This window comes from Papio anubis, chromosome 14, assembly GCF_008728515.1.
Source record: "Papio anubis isolate 15944 chromosome 14, Panubis1.0, whole genome shotgun sequence".
In the NCBI taxonomy this organism is placed as follows: domain Eukaryota; kingdom Metazoa; phylum Chordata; class Mammalia; order Primates; family Cercopithecidae; genus Papio; species Papio anubis.
The window spans coordinates 81,625,440-81,652,197 of NC_044989.1; the positions used below are offsets into that span (position 1 = coordinate 81,625,440).

The following is a 26,758-nucleotide window of genomic DNA, read 5'->3' on the forward strand; positions in this document are numbered from 1 at the left end:
CACATTATATATATAAACACACACATTATATATATTATGTATATATAATTCTAATCATACATAAATTAGCATGTATATATGATTCTAATTTGTAATTTCTAACTCTGCCAATTCACTCTATTCTTTTGCAATTAACAAGCTTTTCCTTAAAAATTCGAGGTCTAAACCATAAATGGGCTTCATTACATCTTATCCCAAATTACTTTGAATAGGAATTTGGGATATGAAACTGTGAATAGGTAGGCAATCTGGTGCTGGAGTTGAGATGGAATGAAGGAGCAGAAATTATATTGTGCCTTGAGTTATGAAACATCAAAGTAGGATTACTTTTTTCCAACTCCAGGTTCCAGAAACTTTGCCATTCTCTATATGAATCCATGGCTGCATTGAGCTATGATCCATTGCTGAGAACATGATTCTGAGTTCTTTTATGGAAGTCTATCATGTTATTAATCACAGAGAATGTGTCTTAACACTGGAACTTCAAATTAACATTCCTATGGAATGGAATGGGTAATTAGTGGGTTACACTAATGAACAGAATGGGTAATTAGTGAGCCAAGAAGATTCATGATTTGTAAATTAAAGCATAGGGTACAGCAAACATGGTGACTTAATTATTGACACATTTTTCTTACACTTATGCTTAATCTTTTCTGTTTGAGCCTTCCTCATTCTCACTGTAATACCAGGAAATGAGTGAAAGGACCCCTCCTTTATGACACAAAGAGTTGAATTAGGCTTAGCTTTCTACTCACCACCACATTTTCCCTGGACCTCTTTCAGAGAATTATCTGACCCAATAACTGAATGGGTTTTTCCATTTATAAATCCTTTGTAACTCTAAACGTTTACTCAGTGTGCTGTCCCAGTTTTATACTCCTGATAATGCTATTCTGCCAATGACCAACACAGAACTCCTCCTATCTATGGGCTGTGTGTGTGTGTGTGTGTGTGTGTGTGTGTGTGTGTGTGTGTGTATGTGTGTGTGAGCATCATGTGGCAATTTCCGTTGTTGCAGTAGCTACCTATTGAGTTATAAGCGGGAGAAAATACAAATTAAACAATTTCTAACATCAAATGAGTTACCTCCAGGAGTTTAGCATCTTACAGACTGTGCTAGAGGCTCCTGCCACATGTCTAGCTTTTTAAAAAACTAATGAATTTATTTCTTTACACATAGCTGAAAGTAATGTTACAGTACAGAAGTTATTTACAACTGTGCAGTAATGTGTTGCAAACTAAATTATCTAGAAGGCAGCAAAAGTACATTGTGAAGGTATATAAAACTGTACAGCGTTTATAGATACACTTTGTAAATGATTATTGGCTCTGTAGTGTTTCAAGTTATGTTCTCAGAAAGATAAACAAAATGCCCAAGATTAAAGGAAAAAAGATACAAACCACGTGGATTTGACTCCATTAAAAACACTACGGGGGTCCTGGTTCTGTGTCCCTCTGCCTGGGCAGGTGGCATGGCCAACGCCCTGCTCCGCACCAGGTCCTAAGCCCACTCGGAGGCCGTTGCAGCTCTGTGGCAACAGGACCATGGCTGGGACTGCACTCCTGCCCCTCTGACCTGGAGGTCACCGTTTGTGAGAGATAGACACCTTAATTTTATTTTCTTTAGTTGATCAGAATAGAGCAAAAATTTTTTTAAAAATCCACTCCGTTCTCCACCTCCTGAAATGCCTCTGCAGTTGGTTGGAGAAAAGGGCCCGAAAGTCACCGTTTTCAGACAGAAGTTGCCATGTGTGCGCCCGGCACAAGGAGCTTTGCCCCCGCCGCGGCAACTGGTGGACAAGAGACGTGTTTCACCTCCCCAACGTCTGGAGCAGTCTGGAAGAGATGGAGATTTTTTGGCCTAGTGCAGTGTCTCTCGGGGTCTCTACTCACCCGGGTGGACATGGCGCTCCCTCCTTGGCCCCTGGGGCTCAGCAGCAGCCATGCAGCCCTCGCCTGCATCCTGTGGTCATCCCCTGGTGTCACACCGGCAACAAAATAAAGTCGTCGTTGACGTCGACCATAGGCACGTAGAAGGAGGGCACCTTGTTCACGCACAGGGACTAGTGCCCAACAGGGTCCAAATTCTGCGCTTTCAGCTGCCACTCCATCCTCTGCACGGCATTCAGGGCCGCAGCCTCGTGCTGCTGCCGCATGAGGAGGCAGGTCTTCATGCAGTTGTACTTGTCGTCCAAGTCCTGGAGCCAGAAGATGAACTGGTGGGCGTTAAGCCAGTCGCGCACTGACTTGTTCTCATCACCCTGGCTCTCTAGGGGCATGTTTTAAACCTCAGAGTCCAGCAGCATCGTGCCGGTGCTGAATAGCACTGCCTAGTTGGCGATGGCCCTGGCTGCCGGGCAATGAACCTGCAGAATCTCCTGCTCACAGGACACATCAGCTTCTCCTGATCGATGCTGTGCTGCAGACGCAGCTTTTCCCGGACCGCCTCCTGCTGCCTGAACAGCTCCTTCAGGGACTCCGCCAGCGAGGGAGGGGGTGCGATCACCGGGATGTGGAGCTTGCTGAGCGACTTGCTGTCCAGGAGATAGGATCCCGCGTAGGTGACGTATTCGGCGTGCCACTGGGGTGCCTGTGGCGAGCTGCAGCACAGAATCTTGAGCTTCTCCTGGATCTTCTTCCTGGTCTGCAGGAATTCAAAGTAGGGGTTGGCCCTGTTGCTGTGGTAGGGCTCGATGGCGTCCAGCTTGATGGCGTCCACGATGGTGACTAGCGTCTGCTGGATCACCTCCGGCGTCTGCTGCGTGGACGTGTTCAGTTGCTGGGTGGAGCGCTGGAAGCAGCGTTTGCCGGATGCTGGGCCTGGGCGTAGTCCCAGTCGGAGCCGCGGGCCTGGGACACACTCATTGGAGTGAGGTGTGCTCTACTTACTCTGATTCACGAGCATCTGCAAGTTCCTGGTCATGTGCTGAGGGTTCTCCCCCACTCTGGGTACTTTCGGGGCTTCGGCCGTGAGTTTTGGTTCTGTGGCTTCTTGGTGGATGCTGCACGGAGGGCCTTCGGCTGGGGCGGCAGGACTGGAGGCCTCAGTGTTGTCCTGGGGGCCAGCACTGTCCACAGCCTGGGCTTGTGCCACAGTGTCCATGGAGGGTGGGGGGCGTTAGGGGCACAAAGAGATGCGGCGGGGCGGCGGGGGCTTCAGCCTTGACCCCCTGGTCTCCGCTCCCCAGTGGACACTGTTCAGGGGGAACGGGCGTGGGCTCCATGCTGGAGTCCAGATCCCCAGAGGCCCTCTCTTCTGGCACTGCCTCTGCCTCCGTAGCTTCTAGAGCCGCATCCAGCTTGGGCTCCTCTGTGGGGAGCTGGGTGGAGGCCTGGTCGGGAGGCAGTGCTGGCTGCTCCTCAGCGACTAAGGCGGAAAGATCCCTACAGTTTACGACCACGGGGCCCCTGGAGAGATCTTTTCTGAAGGAACAAGACTTTCTTATACGGGTTCTGTTTCAACATCTGGGACATCTTTAGTCTGCAAGGGAAGCTCCGGCAGTGAGAAGGACCACAGGTCCAGGTCGTCTTCGGGGCTGGCAAAGGCGTCTGCCCAGGGCACCAGATCCACCTGGCCGAGGGTAGACAGGCTGTGGCTGTTGTCCAGGAAGCTATTTTCCAGGGGTTCCAGAGCCTCCACCTGAGCCACAGCCTCAGGGGCCATGTCCAGCGGAGCTTCCAGAAGTCACTTGCAGTTGCTGAAGAAGGACTCCAGCCCGGAGGGAGGGGCTTAAGGAGCCGCCTCTGAGGTAGAGATGGAGGCGGGGATGGCTTCTGCCCAGTCTTTGACGTCCTCCAGTCCTGGCTCAGCGATGGGCAGAGTGTTCCAGGAGAGAGGCGGAAGTGGGGTGGGTATGGCACCTCTGAGGTGCTGAAAGGCCCTGGGGCTGCAGAGTGGAGGGAATCTGCAGAGCAGAAATATTTCGGGGACTCAGAGAATCTTTGTGGAGACTTCAGCAGAAGGTCTGAGCCCACAGGCCAGCTGACAGGGTTTTCAGAGGCGCTCCCGATCAGACTAGAAGCAAGGGTCTGCTCGGCGGGGTGGGTCCACTCGACAGGCTCCTCTGTAATGATGGTGCTGACCCTCGTCTAGCGGCTCCAGGTAACTGGGCTCTGGGGGGATGATGGGGGCCGTAGCCTGCTGGTCCTCGGTGGCGTTCAGGTACGGAGGAATGGCCCCTTCGAGGGAAGGAACCAACAGCTTATCTCTGGGGGAAGGGCAAGGTTTTGCTTGTAAACTTGAGAAGACGCCCTCTGTAGATGGGGTGACAGTGACAATGGCAGAGCATCGACTTTGGGCGATGGGAGATCATAGTCTGTGGAATATTACCCTGAGGCCCTCTGTAGATGGGGTGACAGTGACAATGGCAGAGCACCGACTTTGGGCGATGGGAGGTCATAGTCTGTGGAATATTACCCTTAGGACAAGCAAGCAAATTTCTCCGTGGGAACCAGGGGCAGGGGCGCCCTGTCTTCCATCTGGTGCGGCAGGGTAGCGTCGTAGCTGGAGGCGGCAGGAACACTCTGCTGCCTGAAGAGCTTGTCTTCCACTCTGAATTCATCCTAGGGAGTCCTCCTAATATCGACAGAAACCGACCGGTAAATGTTTGTGGAGAGAGTCTTGGCAGGAGCCTGGCTGGCATCTTCCGAAAGCCCACTTGATGTCACGGAGAACTTGTCAAAAAAGGAGGGGGACAGGCGCTGGAAGGGGCAGTGGGCACAGACGTGGAGTTCTGGGAGTCGGCGCAGTCGAACACAAGGTCCGTGTAGTCATCGGCGCTGCAGGAGGGGGTCCTGGGCGTGTGCATCACCTCCTCGTAGCTGGGGCAGGACAGCACCGACGTAGGGGTGGGCACGCCAGTAGGTCGGCTCTAGTCAGGCCTGGAAGACGCAGGCAGGACCTCTTTCATGTGAGGCCCTGCGAGCCAGTCTTTGGAGTCTGCACCTGATCCCGGGTGTAGCTCATTTTTGGCAGCAGGTGGAATAGGAGTCGACTCCTTGAGATTTTTGTCTTTAAAAGGAGGGTCCAGCCCAGGCGGTTTCTTGGCAGAAATGTCCAGACCCTTCTTCCACCTGTTGTCTGCCGGCTTCGCCCTCTCCTTGAGGTTGGGATCTCCGGACCACTGCCTCAGCTTCTCCATCTGCTTCATCCTCTCCTTGTGCCCCTTGTGGCACTCCTCGATCTCCAGGTCCTTCTGGGAGAACATCCTCTCCAAGCTGGTCATCATCAGGTCGACCTCCCCCAGGAGTTTCTCCCTGGGCCTGGCATCTTTCTTGCCTGGGTCTTTGAACTGCGATACTTTATCATGCCCTGTTGCTCATCTTCATAGAGTCGCCCTTTTCTTTCTCTGCACTGTCCTTGAATTTCTCCTTCAGTTTGGCCTCCCTGAGACTTGGGTCCTCCTCCCTGGACTTGTCTTTGAGCAGGCGGGGAGGGCTGTCCTTGTCCCTGGCAGTGGGCTTCTCCTGGGTCCCTGTGATGCCTCAGAAACCAGTCTGCATGCCTGTTCCGGTGCCTCTTCTTCTCCTCTGTCAGTTTCTCCCTACGTTTCTGTCTTATTCTTCTCTTTTAGGATGTTGATGGTACTAAATCCATAAGGCTTTAGTTCCTTTTCTATTTTCTTGGAAGGTTCTCTCTCCTAATCACTTTTATCTTTCTTTCTGGTAGAAAATAATTCAATGGTTTTATCTAACCCATCTTCTATGTCAGCTTTCATGTAAGAAACTCCATAAGCAACCACCTCAGAAAGTCCTTTTCATACTGGCCAGAGTCCTTCCAAGCCCTCCTTGTAATCTCTGCCCTTCGCTTTCTTCTCAGCCTTTTCTTTCTTGGCTTTCTCTCTCAGTAGTGGCTCTTCTTATATGAGGATGAGGATGAGTAGTGTCTGTGCCTCTCCTTCTCTTTCAGCTTCTCCAGGAGGCAGGTGCTCTCCCTGGCCTCCTCCTATGCAGGTGGCTGCTTGAGACAGACCTCCAGGAAGGCAGTCAGCCCTGGCTCCTGCTCTCAGTCCATGAAGCTGTCAGAGGAGACCTCACTGATTTTATCATTGGAGTGTTCTCTGTACTCATGGAGAGCTTCTTCTTCTAACTTTTCAATCAGGCTTTTTTCTGTGTCCGCACTTCTCAAGGACATCCTCTCCTTGGAATGTTCTTTATCCAACTTCTCTTTGTGTTTGCCTTTAGCCTTGTCTTCAACAGAGTGTTTCTTTTCAGCCTTCTCAGGGAGCTTCTGTTTATTTTTCTTATCTTGCGTGAAATCCACTGAAGCTCTTTCCTTGCTGTCCTTATACTTTTCTGGTACTTTGTCCTTCTCCTTGTGCTTTTCAAGGACTTTCTCTTTTTTGTCTCTCACCCCGTCGGCAGCCCCTCTGTCCTTTCTCTTGGCTTTGGGGTTCTTGTCCTTTTGCCTCTCAGGGTGCTGCTCCTCAGAAGAGGACTTCCTGTGTCTGTCAGAGGCCTGGGCCTCCTGCCCTTCCTCCTTCTCCTGGAGGCCATCCACCCTCTGCAAGTGGCTGACCTCTCTGATCTTGAACCCACTCCCTGTGTAGTCGTCTTTGTCATCCACACTCTCTTCTGTGAATACGTCTGCAATGTACCAGCTTTTCTCCTTGCCTTTCCTGTCATTTTTGTTTTGTTTTGTTTTTTCAGAGAAGTCTTCTGAGGTAATCCCAGGGAAAGTCTTCTCCTTTTTCTCTTTCCCTTGGTCAAGAAACGCTTTCCTTTCTTTGTCTTTGCCATGTGTGTCTTTATGTGTTTTCCTTGGTATCTTGGTATTTTTTTCTCTTTAAAACATTTATCAAATTCTTTGTCCTTCTGACATTTTTCGAGGAGAGATTTCTTACTTTTATCCTTGTTACTGGACTTTTGTTTGTATTTTTCTGGTTTTGTTTTCTCCTTCCTTTCCTTATCAAGGCTGTCCTTCTTCTCTCACGCTGGGTGGTGTGGTTCCCATGGCTCCAGGCCCTTCCCAAAGTCGCAGTCAGACTTTTCCTTGAAGACCATCTGGCAACCACACTCCTTCAGCTCTTCCCGGTGTGCGGTGTGCCTCCTCTGACTTGGCCCTGCTGTCCCTGCGCTCCTTGGAGCTCTGGAGGGTGTCCTTTCTGTCCCGCCTGGCCTCTGCGGACTTTCTTTCTTCTTCTTGTGGTTTTCCGAAAGGTAACCGGGGACACTTGACGCTTTTCAGTCTGGCCTTTTCTCAAAGAGTTTTTATCCAAATAGTCCCTGTCCTTTCGGAAGACGGGCTCTCTGTAGTCTTGTTTCTTCCGGGCCCTGCTGTCCTGCTTACTCTCCTGGCTGTCCTCTTTCACTGTTTCCAAGATCAACTTGGCCACAGAGTCATTCTTCAATCCCTGTAGTCTGTCACTGCAGAGTCCTAGCTGTCCCCCACTTTGAAATCAAAGGATGAATTGGACAAGTCAAAAAACCACCAATTTTGCTGATCGCCAGAAAGGCTAAATTTGGTGTCTTCACTCTCCAGAAACTGATTTTTATTAAAATATTCATCAAAAGCAGAATCTTCCCTATAAACTTTTTCTTGAGTTTTTCTTTATCTTCTTTAAAAGTCTCCTTCTCTTTTGAAATGTTGTCCTTTTTTTTTTGTTGTTGTTTTTTCCAGACAGAGTCTCACTCTGCACCCAGGCTGGAGTGCAGTGGCACAATCTCGGTTCACTGCAAGCTCCCGCCTACAGGTTTCACGCCATTCTCCTGCCTCAGCCTCCCAAGTAGCTGGGACTACAGGCGCCTGCTACCACGCCCGCCTATTTTTTTTTTTTTTTTTGTATTTTTAAGTAGAGACGGGGTTTCACCGTGTTAGCCAGGATGGTCTCTATCTCCTGACCTCATGATCCGCCCACCTCGGCCTCCCAAAGTGCTGGGATTACAGGCATGAGTCACCGCTCCCGGCCTGTCCTCTTTTAAATCATTCTTTTTCTCTAATTTTTAGGGCTGGTGTTTTGACTTCTTCTTTCTCTACTCTTTATACAGTCTCAGTTTTTGTTCTTTTGAAGACTTTTCATTCAGAGATTTCTCCTTTTCTGTTTTATTCCAACAGTCTTTCTCTTCTTGGAAAGATCTGCTGATGTCTTTGTTCATGTCTTTGATTCTCTTCAGTGATTTTTCATCTTTGGAGACCTTATGATCTCATCTTTACGGAGCCATTCTTTCTCTCCTGATTTCATTTTGCTAAGTTTCTCTTCTTTTTTAAAGTGGTCTTGATCATGCTTTAACACTTTTATTTTCAGTAGAAATATCATTCTCTAAAAGTATAGCCTTATCTGACTTTTGCTTGTAGTCATCTTATTCATATGTAAAACTTTTCAATTTCAGCTCTTGGCTGATAGAACACTGTCCCTTCTCCTTGTTTTTGTGTTTTTGTTTTGTTTTATGTTTTTTGACAGCTTTCCCCTTCTTGTCCATCTTGAGGAGGGTGCCTCTGTGCTGGAGAGGAAGGGGCTTCTCTTCTCGGACAGGGAGCCCTGCAGCCTGCCCAGCTTCCTGTGCTCCTGCTGCTTCCTCACTGGCTTCAGCAATTCCACACTGGAGCCCTCAGAGGAGTAATCAGACTCGCTTGTCAGTCTTTCCATGTGGAGTCTGATAAAGAACTGACCTCTGACCAAGCCAGGAGAGAAACGGTTTTCCAGTTGTCTGTCTGCCAGTGCTTGGTGTGCTGGTCTGTGTGGTTGGGGTTCTGCTTCTGGGTGGCAGAGCCCCCTTGAGATGAGGTGGAGGGAGCGGACAGGGAGATGAACAGGGAGGGGTCCTTCAGCACCAGTGGGGACCCCTTGAGGCAGCTGGAGCTCCCCACGGAGTCCCTGTCACCCTCCCTACTCTTTGAGGACTCACTCTCCAACTCTGAGGAACAGAACTTGTCGATCCATTTTCCAAAGCGAACCTCTCTGCCTTTTGTTTCTTTCCTTCACTTCTTTTTCATTTGATTTTATTTGTCCTTCTGCTGCTTGGCATTAGAAGCCTCTTGTGTCTTACTACCAGGCAATATCGTATGTGCCGAGAGTCTCAGCTTCTCTCCTGTCCCCATGGTGACACTCACATCCTCCTCGTCTGATGTGTCTGACGGGATATGATGGGATGCTTTCTTTTGTGCAATAGTGTTATTTTCAGTGTAACTTTTAACCTCCATTTTGGGTGTAGAGGTAAAACTATTGGATTTCGTTTCATTTCTTTTCTGTAATATTTTTTCAACAGATGCACCTTTCTCTTCTATTTCAGAGACTATTCTTTTTCTTTCTCTTCTATTTCAGAGACTATTTCTTTCTCTTCTATTCAGAGCACCTTTCTCTTCTATTTCAGTGACTCATAGATATATGGTAAAAAATAAAAAATAGTGTCTTAGATGGCTTCTTCTACTCTTTCAACAACCTTCTTTCTAATTATGGCTACTTACCACTTCTCTGCTTTCATGAATATCTAACTTGTGTTCAATAACCACAAAGTATCAATATCAGCTAATACCTATTCTACATCTTGCAAATAAATAGTGGGATTTTATATGCTACTTTAGGCTAGTGTGAAAAGAATCTTACATGTTTCACTTATATTATTAAGTTCTAATCACTTTTTAACTTAACAGTTTCCCTAAAGAAAATACAAGCTTCAAGATAGCACCACCAACAAAAAGTCAATTTTGTATGTCTACCTTCTTGTAATAGAGTGAATTATTGTTTCCAATTCATCAGTTCCATGTAGTAGTTATTTATATACTCATCTTCATACCATTGTCATGGCTTCCTTTACCTCCATTGACTTGGTGCTTGGCCATAATCACTTGTTTTGATGAACATAATGCTAATGGAGAAGATATGAGTGAACACTTGAAATGAGCATGTATGATTGACTTTGTGCTCTTCTCTTCCATCTTTTTTCATTGGCAGTGTCAGCTTGCACTTCCTCTGATCCAAGGATAATGAGTAACACTTAGAGCAGACCTAGAACAACCTCAGAGATTGGGGCCAAACACAGCTGAGCCTAGCCTACATGGCCAAACCTGAGATGATGTGAAGACATCTATGATACAGATATAAATGCTTATTTTTGTATACCACTGAGATTTTCTTGTGGTTTATTTTGTAGCATTATGTTTAACTCTCTATATTTATTACAGTGTTTACAATGTAGTAGGTATCTCAACATTTGTTTAAAATGAACAGAATGACCATTATTTAAATCAACCCATTAAACAGACAGACACATTTGGGTAGATGATACTGCACTCAATAATCCTAAACAAGATGGGAGTTTTTAAGAAAACCCATTGGTATAGATCAGAGTATGTCCCCATCACATGGCCAAATACTGACTAAAGTTGTTAAATGAAGAAGATGATGTATCACCTAGTACTCTGGATAAAAAAATCTGGTTGGAGTGATAGAACTGAGATGGTGAAACAAATGGTAGCGTTAAGAGTGAATGTGTTTCAGTTTATTAGATGTTCAGCAGAGCTCCAGAGTAGATGGAGATCACTGCAGACCAGAAAAGGAGTTTTAGAAGAGGGGAACCTAGAGCAGCACTTCTAAAAACTTGTAGGATTAGGGAGGAGGGGGAAGAAAGGGTCATTCTAGACAGAGAGAGGAACACATAGAAAACTGTGTAGGCAGTTGAGAATGGCCTGTGTTGGTGGGAAAGAGTATATACTGGACAGCGGGTCCAAATCAAAATGAGAGCATAATTTGAGTAGGATCAAATACTGGGTGACAGTGAATGCAAACTAAGAGTCTGAAAATGGTCCATATGGAATCAGAAAAACACTGACAATTCTTGGGCCAGAAAATAATATAGTAAAAGAAAAATTTCTCTGGCAGAAGTATTTAGAGTTCTTTGAAGAAGGAGAAAATAAAGGTAATAGAATCACAGTGCTAGGTAGTGTACTTATGCAAACCTTAGCCTCATAACCTGAGATTTCTTTTTATACCACAGGCAAAAACATTAGTATTCTCCAAAGTTATCATTTTCTCTATTATGTAAATTTGGAAGTGCGTTTAAAAAGTTAAGCAGCGGGTTGTTGAGTGGTTAGGAAAGAACAATACTTTGGTACATCTGGACTTTGAGCCGGATTCTTTTCTCTGAACTATGTTCATTATCTGAGACACTGATTGTAAAGACCACATTATCCAATGTATGTGCAAAAGAAAAAGTTAATTAAAGCTATTCTTGAGGAGTTAGAAGAAAAGGATTTTATTACCATGAGGCAGAATTTTTCCTCAGCTGAGCTTCTGGAAATCACAACCCAAGTCTTAAATCTTACAATGTTACTCAAGCTCGGGAACATTAAAGTGATATCATTGTTGCTAGCAAATTAGAGGTCTTCAAATTGCTGAAAGAGACACAGAACAAGAGTTGAATTAATTATCTCATATTTAGGGTGTGTGTGTGTGTGTGTGTGTGTGTGTGTGTGTGTGTGTGCCTTCATAAATACTATGTAAACATGTTAGAATTTGATTTGGGGGCATTTTCCAACCTGTTACTAACACCTATCTCTATATATTCATTATATACCTGGTAAGATGCCTCTGTTACTTTTAATTTCAAATGTATTTTTATAACATTATGGACTTTTAGAGCTGAACGAGATTTTATAGAAATCACATCCCATCTTGTCACTGTCAGAAGTGGAATCAGTTGTCTTAGTGGTGACTGCAGTGGTGGAGGTAGGCTGGAGAGCTTTTATTTTAGTGTTTCTTATTAACGATGCCACTGTTCATCAATCACTTAAAGGCTTAAAGTCTTACAATCATCCCTGACTTCTCCCTTCTCTCATTCTCACCTGGTATTGATTCTGATACTGAAATGCCCCTTATTTCTGACTCCTCCTTTAAACTCCATTTGAAACACTTTACTTTAAACCTCCATTATCTCTAACATAGAAAATTTCAATAACTTCATAATTTATTTGTGTGTCTTTTTTTTATTGTTTTTGTCCTTCTTACACATTGTTCTTTCTGAAAGAAAGGATTGATTATACAATTCCTGATTTAAAAATAATAATAATAGATTCTATATCTCATTACTTGCCAAATAAAATTCAAGGTCTTTATGTTACGCAAGAGCACATTATGATATGATCCCAAAACACAACTTCAATCTTATGCCTAATATATATGGCCAACTATGAGCCAGATACTGCTTATTACTGGACAAATGCGTCTCATGTTTTCCAACCCATATAAGAACTTACTGCATCGGAACCAATATTTATTATGCCAACTCTCAACAACAAAAACAGTCTGATTTATATTTAAATTAGTCTGAGAAAAAATTATATATATTTTTTTGTGTCTATATACATACACACACGCGTATATTTGTAATCTGATTTGGAAAGATTGTCATCATAAATGGCTATAATTTATAACATTTTGAATTTTAATTTGTATGGAATGCCTCAAATTTTTTAAAAAGTTAATTAGTTATTATACCATCCTAAATATTACTCTTTTCTATTTTTTTTTTGCTTTAATGCATTAATTGGCTTTTCATACTGATTTCGATAGGGAATCACAATGTTTTCTCAAATTACAATCAATATTCTCATGTCTGTATTATATCACAAGTGTTTTTCCTTTAAGAACCAAATGTATTTTCATAAACTACTTTCTATTTATCAAATAATCTCATAGAGTTTTCCACCTTTTACTTGTCAGCTCTTGCTCACATATGGCAAGTAGTCCATTGTCACGGTTAAGAGTTTGGGCTCTGCAGGTAGATTACCTCCACTGTAAACATGTCTCTCTCGCTTAGTAGTTTCATGAGCGTAAGAAAACTATATAACCTTTGGGTGCCTCAGTTTTCTGATGTAAAAATAAGGATAATAATATTCCATACGTTGTTTATGAAGATTAAGACTATACATATATGAGCCTCTGAAGAGCATCTGACTCATAGCTATCACTCAGTAAGTATGAGCTATTGTTATCCACAATTAACTGCCCTAAAACCTAAAGCTCAAATGTCCCCTTGAGCTATTTTATTCTCAAGTTATATTTGAACTTCCAACAATGACACAGAAACTTTCTAAAAACATTTTGTGTTATGTTTTAATGAATGGACTGAAATTTACCAGAAAAAAAATAATATCCTACTATATTACTAATAGTAGATAAAGAAGATAGGTGTTATAAGAATAAAATGATTACTTTGAATACTTGAAAGTGAAAGTTAATGCCTCTAGAAAGAAACCAGCTTCTTTTTATTTTCTCAACTTTTATTTTAAATACAGAGAGGGGTACATGTGCAGGTTTGTTACATGGGTAAATTGCGTTTCGCTGGGGTTTGTTGTATAAATGATTTCATCACCCACATAGTGAGCATAGTATCTAGTAGGTGTTGTTTTTGACCTTCATCCTCCTCCCACTCTTCCCCCTCAAGTAGGCCCTGGTGTCTATTGTTCCCTTCTTTGTGTTCATGTGTGCTCAATATTTAGCTACCATGTGTAAGTGAGAACATGAGGTATTTGGTACCTACATTAATTCTCTTAGAATAATGGCTTCCAGCTGCATCCATGTTGCTGCAAAAGACATAATTTCAGTTTTTTATGGCTGTATATTATTCCATGACAGAAACAACCTTCTTAATATTAGAGTCTGCTCAAGAATTTTGACCTCATAATTATCATGGTTCTACCACCTAACAGGGATTTTGAATGATTTCAAGAGAAAATAAGAGGCATGGACAAATTAGATGCATTGATATTGTCTTTATATCTGTCAGCTTTGTACTTGATACTGGAGATTAGCCCTCTGTAGTGTAGACATATCCTTCCCAGGCTGTTCTAGGAGACAGAAAAAAGAAGGTGTCTTTACATAGCTGATTTCAGTGTTTCTTAAAAGTCACCGTGCATCAGAATCACTGGGGTGGGAGTAGGGGGGTGCTTATTAAAATAGCGATAGTGGAAGGATTCAAGATGGCCAAATAGGAACAGCTCTGGTCTGCAGCTCCCAGTGAGATCAACACAGAAGGCAGGTGATGTCTGCATTTCCAACTGAGGTACCCGGTTCATCTCATTGGGACTGGTTGGACAGTGGGAGGGCGAGCAGAAGCAGGGCAGGGTCCCCTCACCTGGGAAGTGCAAAAGGTTGGGGAATTTTCTCCCCTACCCAAGGGAAGGGAAGCAGTGAGGGTCTGAGCCTGAGGAACTCCAGCACAGATACTCCACTTGTCCCACAGTCTTCCCAACCCGCAAACCAGGAGATCCCCTCTGGTGCCTACCCCACCAGGGTCCTGCGTTTCAAACACAAAACTGGGCGGCCAATTGGGCAGACACCAAATTAGCTGCAGGAGCTCTTTTTTTTTTTTCCATACCCCAGTGGCACCTGGAACACCAGTGAGACAGAACCTTTCACTCCCTTGGAAAGGGGTGCCGAAGCCAGGAGCCAGGGAGCCAAGTGGTCTAGCATGGCAGGTCCCTCCCACACAGAGTCCAGGAAACTAAGATTCACTGGCTTGAAATTCTTGCTGCCAGCAAGGTAGCAATCTGAGATCCACCTGGGACATTGGAGCTTGGTTGGGGGAGGGGCGTCTGCCATTTCTGAGACTTGAGTAAGCGGTTTACAGTCATAGTGTAAACAAAGCCAGTGGGAAGTTCGAACTGGGTGGAACCCACTGCAGCTTAGCAAGGTTGCTGTGGCCAGACTGCCAGATTTCTCCTCTCTGGACAGGGTATCTCTGTAAAAAAGGCAGCAGCCCCAGTCAGGGGCTTATAGCAGACTTAAACGTCCCTGCCTGACCGCTCTGAAGAGAGCAACAGACTTCTCAGCACAGCCTTCCAGCTCTTCTGAGGGTCAGACTGCCTCCCCAAGTGGGTCCCTGACCCCCGTGTGTACTGACTGGGAGGCACCTCTCAGTAGGGGTCGGCAGACACCTAATACAGGAGAGCTTCGGCTGGCACCTGGCAGGTGCCCTTCTGAGACGAAGCTTCCAGAGGAAAGAACAGGCAGCAATCTTTGCTGCTCTGCAGCCTCCGCTGGTGATACCCAAGCGAATAGGGTCGGGAGTGGACCTCCAGCAAACTCCAGCAGACCTGCAGCAGAGGTGCCTCACTGTTAGAAGGAAAAGAAACAAACAAACAGAAAGGATTAGCACATCCACCCAAAGACCCCATCCGAAGGTCACCAACATCAAAAACTAAAGGTAGAGAAATCCACAAAGATGGGGAAAAACCAGTGCAAAAAGGCTAAAAATTCCAAAAACCAGAATGCCTCTTCTCCTCAAAGGATCACAACTCCTCGTCAGCAAGGGAACAAAACTGGATGGATAATGAATTTGATGAACTGACAGAAGTAGACTTCAGAAGGTGGGTAATAACAAACTCCTCCGAGCTATAGGAGCGTGTTCTAACCCAATGCAAGGGAGCTAAGAACGTTGAAAAAAGGTTAGTCAAATTGCTAACTAGAATAACCAATGAAGAGAAGAACATAAATGTCCTGATGGAGTAGAAAAACACAGCAGGAGAACTTCATGAAGAATACATAAGTATCAATAGCCAAATCGATCAAACAGAAGAAAGGATATCAGTGATTGAAGATCAACTTAGTGAAATAAAGAGAGAAGACAAGATTAGAGAAAAAAGAATAAAAAGGAATGAACAAAACCTCCAAGAAATATGGGACTATGTGAAAAGACCAAATCTATGTTTGATTGGTGTACCTAAAATTGACAGGGAGAATGGAACCAAGTTGGAAAACAATCTTCAGGAAATTATCCAGGAGAACTTCCCCAACCTAGCAAGGCAGACCAACATTCAAATTCAGGAAATACAGAGAACACCACAAAGATACTCCTTGAGAAGAGCAACCCTAAGACACATAATCATCAGATTCACCAAGGTTGAAATGAAGGAAAAAATGCTAAGGGCGGCCAGAGAGAAAGGTTGAGTTACCCACAAAGGGAAGCCCCTCAGACTGACAGTGGATCTCTTGGCAGAAACCCCGCAAACCAGAAGAGAATGGGGGCCAATATTTAACATTCTCAAAGAAAAGAGTTTTCAATCCAGAATTTCATATTCAGCCAAACTAAGCTTCATAAGCAAAGGAGAAATAAAATCCTTTACAGACTTTTGTCACCACCAGACCTGCCTTACAAGAGCTCCTGAGGGAAGCACTAAACATGGAAAGGAACAACAGGTACCAGTCTCTGCAAAAACATTCCAAATTTTAAAGAACATTGACACTATGAAGAAACTGCATTAACTAATGGGCAAAAAAACCAGCTAGCATCATAATGATAGGATCAAATTCACACATAACAATATTAACCTTAAATGTAAATGGACTAAATGCCTCAATTAAAAGACACAGACTGGCAAATTGGATAGAGTCAAGACCCATCAGTGTGCTGTATTCAAGAGAGCCAGCTCATATGCAGAGACACACATAGGTTCAAAATAAAGTGATGGAGGAAGATCTACCAAGCAAATGGAAAGCCAAAAAAAAAAAAAAAAAACAAAAAAAAAAAAAAACCAGGAGTTGCAATCCTAGCCTCTTATAAAACAGACTTTAAACCAACAAAGATCAAAAGAGACAAAGAAGGCTATTACGTGATGGTACAGGGATCAATTCAACAAGAAGAGCTTACTATCCTAAATATATATGCACCCAATACAGAGCACCTAGCTTCATAAAGCAAGTCCTTAGAGACCTGCAAAGAGACTTAGACTCCCACAGAATAATAATGGGAGACTTTAACACCCCACTGTCAATATTAGATCAATAAGACAGAAGGTTAACAAGGATATCCAGGAATTGAACTCGGCTATGCACCAAGCAGACCTAATAGACATCTATAGAACTCTCCACCCCAAATCAAGAGAATATATATTCTTCTCAGCACCACATCACACTTATTCTGAAACTGACCACATAATTGGAAGTAAAGCACTCCTCAGCAAATGTAAAAGAACAGAAATCATAACAAACTGTCTCTCAGATGACAGTGCAATCAAATTAGAACTCAGGATTAAGAAACTCACTCAAAACCACACAACTACATGGAACTGAACAGCCTGCTCCTGAATGACTACTGGGTACATAATGAAATGAAGGCAGAAATAAAGATGTTATTTGAAACCAATGAGAACAAAGAAACAACATACCAGAATCTCTGGAACACATTTAAAGCAGTGTTTAGAGGGAAATTTATAGCACTAAATGCCCACGAGAGAACAAGAAAGATCTAAAATCGACACCCTAACATCACAATTAAAAGAACTAGAGAAGCAAGAACACATATATTCAACATCTAGCAGAAGACAAGAAATAACTAAGATCAGAGCAGAATTGAAAGAGATAGAGACATAAAAAACCCTTCAAAAAAATCAATAAATCCAGGAGCTGGGTTTTTGTAAATATCAACAAAATTGATAGACCACTAGGAAGACTAACAATGAAGAAAAGAGAGAAGAATCAAATATGCACCATAAAAAATGATAAAGGGGATATCACCACCAATCCCACAGAAGTACAAACTACCATCAGAGAATGATATAAACACCTCTACACAAATAAACTAGAAAATCTAGAAGAAATGGGTAAATTCCTGGACACATACACCCTCCCAAGACTAAACCAGGAAGAAGTTCAATCTCTGAATAGACCAATAACAGCCTCTGAAATTGAGGCAATACTTAATAGCCTACCAACCAAAAAAGTCCAGGACCAGATGGATTCACAGCCAAATTCTACCAGAGGTACAAGAAGGAGCTGGTACCATTCCTTCTGAAACTATTCCAATCAATAGAAAAAAAGGGAATCCTCCCTAACTCATTTTATGAGGCCAGGATCATCCTGATACCAAAGCCTGGCAGAGACACAACAAAAAAAGAGAACTTTATACCAATGTCCCTGATGAACATCGATGCTAAGATCCTCAATAAAATACTGGCAAACCAAATCCAGCAGCACATCAAAAAGCTTATCCACCACGATCCCTGGGATGCAAGCCTGGTTCAACATACACAAATCAATAAACGTAATATATCACATAAACAGAACCAACGAGAAAACCATATGATTATCCCAATGGATGCAGAAAAGGCCTTCAACAAAATTCAACAGTCCTTCATGCTAAAAACTGTCAACAAACAAGGTATTGATGGAACGTATCTCAAAATAATAAGAGCTATTTATGACAAACCCACAGCCAATATCATACTGAATGGGCAACAACTGGAAGCATTCTCTTTGAAAACTGGCACAAGACAAGGATGCCCTCCTTCACCACTCCTACTCAACGTTGTATTAGAAGTTCTGGCCAGGGCAGTCAGGCAAGAGAAAGCAATAGAAGGTATTCAAATAGGAAGAGAGGAAGTCAAATTGTCTCTATTTGCAGATGACATGATTTTATATTTAGAAAACCCCATCGTCTCAGCCCAAAATCTCCTTAAGCTGATAAGCAACTTCAGCAAAGTCTCAGGATACAAAATAAATGTGCAAAAATCACAAGCATTCCTATACACCAATAACAGACAAACAGCCAAATCATGAGTGAACTCCCATTCACAATAGCTTCAAAGAGAATAAAATACCTAGGAATCCAACTTACAAGGGATGTGAAGGACCTCTTCAAGGAGAACTGCAAACCTCTGCTCTAGGAAATAAGAGAGAACACAAACAAATGGAAAAACATTCCATTCTCATGGATAGGAAGAGTCATTATCATGAAAATGGCCATATTGCCCAAAGAAATTTTAGATTCAATGCTATCCCTATTAAGCTACCAATGATTTTTTTCACAGAATTGGAAAAAACTACTTAATATTTCATATGGAACCTAAAAAGAGTCTGCGTAGCGAAGACAATCCTGGGCAGGAAGAACAAAGCTGGAGGCATCACACTACCTGACTTCGACCTATACTACAAGGCTACAGTAACGAAAACAGTATGGCCCTGGTACTAAAACAGATATAGAGACCAATGGAACAGAACGGAGGCCTCTGAAATAACATCACACATCTACAATCATCTGATCTTTGACAAACCTGACACACACAAGCAATGGGGAAAAGATTCCCTGATGTTGGGAAAACTGGCTAGCCATATGCAGAAAATTGAAACTGGACCCCTTCCTTACACCTTATATAAAAATCAACTCAAGATTCATGAACGACTTAAACATAAGACGTAGGACCATAAAAATCCTGGAAGAAAACTTAGGCAATCCCATTCAGGACATAGGCTTGGGCAAGACTTTATGTCTAAAACATGAAAAGCAATGGCAGCAAAAGTCAAAATTGATAATGGGGATCTAATTAAACTAAAGAGCTTCTGCACAGCAAAAGAAATTATCATCAGGGTGAACAGGCAACCTACAGAATGGGAGAAAATTTTTGCAATCTACTCCTCTGACAAAGGGGTAATACTCAGAATCTACAAAGAACTTAAAAAAATTTAAAAGAAAAAAACAGCCCATCTAAAAGGGGGCAAAGGATATGAACAGACATTTCTCAAAAGAAGACATTTGTGCAGCCAAAAGATATATGAAAAAATGCTCACCATCACTGGTCATTAGAGAAATGCAAATCAAAACTACAATGAGATACCATCTTATGCCAGGTAGAATGGCAATCATTAAAAAGTCAGGAAACATCAGATATTGGAGAGGTTGTGGAAAAACAGGAATGCTTTTACACTGTTGGTGGGAGCGTTAATAAGTTCAACCATTGTGGAAGACAGTGTGACAATTCCTCAAGGATCTAGAACTAGAAATACCACTTGACCCAGCAATCCCATTACTGGGCATATACCCAAAGGATTATAAATCATTCTGTGATAAAGACACATGCACACGTATGTTCACTGAGGCACTATTCCCAATAGCAAACACTTGGAACCAACCCAAATGTCCATCAGTGATAGATTGGATTAAGAAAATGTGGCACATATACACCATGGAATACTATGCAGCCATAAAGAAGAATGAGTTCATGTCCTTTGCAGAGACATGAATGAAGCTGGAAACCATCATTCTCAGCAAACTATCACAAGATCAGAAAACCAGACACCACATGTTCTCACTCATAAGTGAGAATTGAACAACGAGAACACATGGACACAGGGAGGGGAACATCACACACCAGGGTCTGTTGGGGGGGTGGGGGGCTAGGGGAGGGATAACATTAGGAGAAATATCTAATGTAGGTGTTGGGTTGATGGGTGCAGCGAACCACTATGGCACGTGTATACCTATGTAACAAAGCTGGAAGTTCTGCCCAGATAACCCAGAACTTAAAGTATAATAAAAATAGAAATAAAATAGTGATGGCTGGGCCTTGGCCCCAGGTATTCTGGTTCAGCATTTTTGGGGTGAAGCGTAGGACTTGCATCTCTAATAAATTCGTAGGTAATATTGATGCCACTATCGAGATCCTAACTGAGAATAACTGATCTACTCTCTTCAAAGCTTTCTTACCTTCACATCATTGTCTCCTCTTATGTCTGTTCATTATTCCTCTCTTGATGAATACACTTATGTTTCTGTCTCTGATTGGGAGAGAACTTTGGCTTCCTTTGCACATATTCAATGACAGGCATTGAAATGTATTGAAATTTCCTGAGTTTCACAAGTGAAAGAATCAGAAGCAATTTACAATACTTTTCCCAGACAGTTTCACTTTCCAACTATTCATCCTCTCCACTCCCTTAAAGATATCTTCCCTTGCTAGTTGATATTCTTTGATTTTCTTCTCTTCATAACTCACAATACCTACTAGCTCATTTTCTTGTTTCACTCATTGTTACTTTGTATGGGTTATTTTCCTCCGCATGACTTAATTATAAACTCTGTGAGAGTAGAGGACTTCGCCATATATTTTTTGTTTCAGCACAGTCTTTGGTAAGTAGATGTTTCTTCTCAATGTGTTCTTATTTGTCATCAAATTTCTCTGATAGAGCCTTTCATGTTATCAAATAATAAGCAGGCAGAGTTTATGGCAATTTGCATGGGTCATGGGTTGGATTGTCAGGTTTAGTAAATAAAAATTCCACACCCTAAGGTAAGTTTGAAATTTAACAAAGAATAATTTTTAGCATAAATATATCTCATGCAATATTTGGGACATACTTATACAAATTACATTGCTTTTCTGAAATTCAAATTTTATGAGCATACTGTATTTTATCTGGCAACTGTTTTCATGGCTTTTCAGAACTTGATTCTTCAGAACATCATTAATATAGTCATATGAACATATTGCTCCCAGAAATAGCCCTTTTCAATATTTCATCATATCTTAGCCATGTGACTTTAGGTAAGATACCTAATGTCTTTGAGCTTTAGTTGACTCAAGATGAATGCAGATAATAAATAAAATTGTCCAAGCAGATATACTTTCTCCAAGATTTCCAAGCTAATACTCACATAGTGACCATGAATATCCTTGTAAATTGGTAACCTAGGAAGATTCCAAGGTATTATGTTTAAAATATATACATACCACATATTATATTTAAAGCTCATGATAAATTCTGTTAAGATATATTTCTCCTTGCTAGAAGAATAAACAAGTGGTAAGTTATGGAATGCACAAGTCTAAGAAATAGATTGTTAACAATTTTGGAATTCCTGGGGCCACTGGCCTCATAGTTTGAAACCAAGTCATCTGGTGAAAAGAAACAGAGAAAAGTCAGACCATGGGTGTTTCCTTGGATCCGGCTCCCTGTGATCCCATGGCTCCTACCACTAAGTTTTTCACCACCAGCATCACTACCACACAGTCATGGTTAATGAAATTTGTCCCTGGGATCAATTGCCCTGATTATATACTTTATCTAAGTTGGTCTCATTGGAAGAGAATTAGATGTATGATCATAAGGTGAGATCTAAGAGATTTGCTTTCTCTAATATTATATAAGTGAGTAATGCTCTGATGCTAAAAATTTATTATTTAACAGGTATCCTGGAGCAGGGTCTCATGAAATTGGAGGGTAGGAAACAGATGCCTGAGAAGAAAAACTAAGAGTGCTGATATAATTAACACGTAGGCACCAGATAAATTTGCCTTTATCACTATTTTCCCAGGGCTGTCTCTCTGTCACATAAATGTGGACAATTGTTAGGTTAAGTCACAAAGAGATAAGAAAAGACAGAAAGTTTATCAACTCTAGCCTGTTATGACTTGATGCCCACATGCTGACCTTGGTTTACTTTCAATTCCTCAATACCACATCTGTGTGTGCTGAAACTCACTGTGGTCTAGTATGCTTGACCCTCTTTAAAAGAGTGAATGGTTCTGCTTTGTGCTTCATTTATCTTGAAAGGAGACTCAAGATTGTTTAAGGTCATGGAATGTATCCTAGCTTGAAGCTGTGACAGTTTAGTAAATATCAAATGAGTATTTTCTACTGTTTGTAATTATTTCTCAGCCTAGGAAAGATTTTTGGCTGGTGTCAGGGTTTGAAGTTTCTTTATGTTGTTTTCTACTAAACATTATTCTCTCTCTTTTGGTTTTGTTCCTGATGTCGTATGTGCTTCTCAATCAGGCTGTACTTGTCAACTGCCTTTCAGGTTACTACTGCAGACTCTTTCCAAATGTGTTCATTTGTTTATTGTGAAATTATTATCGTCTCCTAAAATGTTTCTGCTTTCTCTTTTCTCTCATTTGAATTTTTATCTTCTTTTGTTTTAAAATTATAAAAAATCAAGCAATAGTTGTGTTCCATGCCTTCTTATTTAAGGAATTGTTACATGCAAGCAACTAGGTTGTACAATTACATTTCGTAACATATATATTTGTTTTTAGTAAAAAGTTGGCTATAAACAACTTAATTATTTTCTTTACCTGTCCCTCAAATTGAATATAGCTCCAGAGATGGTATTTTGGAAATAAAGAAAAACAAAAGCAAAAGTTTCTTATTTCTTGTCAGTTAAGAAAATATAAGATAAAAATGGCCGGGCGCGGTGGCTCAAGCCTGTAATCCCAGCACTTTGGGAGGCCGAGACGGGCGGATCACGAGGTCAGGATATCAAGACCATCCGGGCTAACACGGTGAAACCCCGTCTCTACTAAAAATACAAAAAATTAGCCGGGCGTGGTGGCGGGCGCCTGTAGTCCCAGCTACTCGGGAGGCTGAGGCAGGAGAATGGCGTAAACCCGGGAGGCGGAGCTTGCAGTGAGCTGAGATCCGGCCACTGTACTCCAGCCTGGGTGACAGAGCGAGACTCCGTCTCAAAAAAAAAAAAAAAAGAAAGAAAATATAAGATAAAAGATGATGTTGGTGTCCTTTTAGTAGAAATTATTAAAGAAAATTGTATCACAACTCCTCTTTTAAGTAGAACTTCACTTAGCCAACTGCAGCAGTATAATTATGTCTTCAATTTAAATATCTATAGAACTGAAGGTTTTATCTGTCTTCTCTAAGATCCATCTTAGCAGAAAAATTTAAAAAAGTAAATACTAAAACACAGAAGTAACTTACTTCATTAATTTCCATTTGACTTCATGTTAGTACACAGTTTGAAGAATCTATATATTTTTATGTTTTAGATTAGCAGAATGTAAGTTTTGTCCATATAGACATATATTTAGATCTGGTTTTAATGTTTTGATAGAACTGTGCATTCAAGTCAATGCAGAGTTTGATGTCACTTCCACTAAAACTATTGAAACATGTCTAATGCATAATTGCCAAAGGTTTATTTCTTTATTACAACAAATTTAAATCAGATATTATTTTTTAAATGCATACTCCTGGGGTCTTACACATAGTGGAATAAGAGAAATCATGTTACATTCATTATCTCAGCTTCTTTTTAAAATTCCCCAAACTTCTCTAATATGGTTTTCTGCACCCACACATTTACTTTCCTAGAGTTTTCCCAATTTTCACAGGTAAAGAGGGAAATCTTTTAACAACTTCAAAACCAAGATAAATGGCTTCTGCAACCATATATATTGCAGGCAAAACTAGTGCAAGAAGAGAAGTGACCAGCCAGTAATTCACCACATGTATGGAGGAAAAAGAAATCAATTGATCAAGAAATAAATGTAAGCAAACCCAACAGATAACCATTAGCAACTTCTTATGTGGGGACTAGGGTAAAGTACAATATGGAGGTATTGCTGGAGGTATGAAGTTAGGGTTGTTAATCCTTGGGCCTCCTAAAATCTGCAAAAAAGACCAACAAATTTTGACCCATTCTAACTAATTGTGTTACCATAGTATTCACTGCTTCACTTACAGTACATAGCATGCTAAGTATAATAAAATAATTTTCGCTAACTTCAGCATTTGTTCAAAAGTGAAGGGTATACTGCCAACAAAAGAGAAAAAATTAACCTGACACTTCCCAATAGCTCTAAATGACAGAAGCCAACCTGACACTTTTAGAATTTTAAAAATTAATTTTAATGAGAAATTATTTATAAAAATAAACTTCACCCATTTTAAATAGAATACTTTCTGTTGGTTCCTTCTTTCTCCTCCCCATTTGTAACCCCCATTACTTATATATGAAACCACTTATTCTACGTTTCACTGAGGCTCTGTTCATTTTTCTTAGTGTTGTTCTCTTTTCTTATTTATGAATATGCATAATATCTTTAAGTTAACCAATTGTTTCTTACATCTGTTGGTAATTCAGTCTCAATGTATTTTTCTTTTCTAATACTATATTTTTCATTTTTATCAAGTTCAATTTGGCCTTTAATTCATGGTTATTTAACTTCTTTATTATGTTTCTTCTTTTCTTTATTTCTGCGAGCATATTTTAAAGATTTATAATATCTGTTTTACTTTGAATGCTAATTATAGAATCTTTATTTCCATTGATAGATTTTTTCATGGTTCTCTATTTTATTTTCCTGCTTTTTTGCACACCTGACAATTTTTCATTGGGCTTAAGTCTCAAAGTTGCCTGTATTTCTAAAAAAGATATTGGATGTTGGTTTAGCACAGAGTTAACTGGCAACAGCTTGATTATTTCAAGCTTTGCATTTTATTATTTATTATGCCAAATACAGAGGAGCCTTTATTCTGAAGCTAATTTAGCCCTACTACTAAGGCATGTTCCTTCTGAGGACTCTCCCTAATGATCCTGTCTTACCTACAGGATTTAGTGAGCCTGCTCTTCTATGGTTGTTTTTTCTGCATCTTTGGAGAGTTTCATCCCATTCCCATGTATCTTAGTACTCGGTGGAAAAAGGGAGGAAACTATTTTGCAGTTCTCCTAAGCTGCCTTTCAGTGCAGTATTGTCCTCCTGGTATTCTGCTCCACATTTTCTAGTAACCCAAACCTCTCCGAATTCTGGTTTCTGTCACAGTATCAAACTCTGATCTCAGGAAGTTTAATGCTTGAAATAAATTATCAAAAATAAAATATGTTCACATTTTCAACTTTTTGAGTGACTCATTAAAAATTTTAAAGACTTTAGGAAATAAATTATGAGTATAGATAGCACTGCAATGCTTCTGAATACAATTGTAACTTAACATGAGGATAAAACTATAAAACATAGCGAAAAAACTTTACAAACTCTTTGTTATCATGTATAAAGATTTTAAAGCTTATATAATATGACATTTTAACACATTTAGAATAAAGTACTAGATGTAAGAACTCTGTAAAATTATCAAGTAGAATTAATTTAAAATTAGAAAAATGAGTTACATTGAGAATTATGCTACTAAAATTCATCTCATTAATAAGATAAAAACATATGATGCTCTAAATAAATGGCCAAAAATCATTTTACAAAGTGAAATATCCATCTCTAAGAAAAGCTTTTATTAAATTAGCAAGAGAATTATAATTCCTTAACATAAAGATGAATATTTTCTACCAGAATAACTACTGGACTTTGCTCAATGTGGATTTTTTAAATGATAAATTCGAAAACCATGTGCTTTGGCTTTGAAAGTGCATTACTATAAAATTAGGCCTTGTTTTTCTTAACACCTGAATTAGAAGACTACAGCATTTTACATTTTTTATTAGCAGGCAGCCCTGTCCTTGTCTAAGTTTTCCTTCCTATCTCTTCTTAAAACCTAATGGGGATACCTACATTAATCATGGCTCCCTCATCCTCATTATTTACCATGCATTCTGTTTGGGGCCCACCATCACAGTTGCTGCCCCGAGGGGAGAAATCAATCCTCATCTGTTCAGGTTTTATTGCTGCTGGTCTCACAAGTTTGTACTCCATGGTGAAGTCTTGATAATACAAAAAGGTGTGCTACACCCTGTCACTTCCACCACAATAGTCTTGATAGTAATTTTTGTCGGTTTATTTTACTTGAGGATTTTAAAAATCTGAGACACAATTAACATACTATAAAACTGATGATTTTAAAATGTATAATTCATGAATAGCCACTCACCCTTACCTATTTCCATACAGGCCCTGGCAATTCACTATCTATTTGCCTATTTTGTACAGTTCATCTAAATGAAATCATTCTGTAATGTGGCATTTAGTATCTAGCTTCTTCTGGATAGTATGTTTTCAAGGTTCTTTTATGTTGTACCATCTAGAAATGCTTCATTAGTTTTTATGGCTGAAAAATATTCCACTGTATGCATATAGCACGTACATATAGCAAATCCATTCATTTGCTGATAGATATTTGAGTTGTTTACAATTACAATTATTCTATTAGCATACAAAATAATGGTGTGAACATTCATGTACAGGTTGTTATATAAATATATGTTTCCAATTCTCCTGGGGGTACACCTAGGAGTGAAATCACTAGGTAATAAGGTAATTCTATATTTAACTATTTGAGAAAATGCTAAACTGTTTTCCAAAGCA

At 41.1% G+C, this 26,758-nt stretch overlaps 1 pseudogene; it reads right to left on the reverse strand.

Annotated features, from left to right (window-relative positions):
• LOC101011021 lies at nucleotides 1-26,149 on the reverse strand (annotated as a pseudogene).
• Nucleotides 26,150-26,758: the final 609 nt, after the last annotated feature.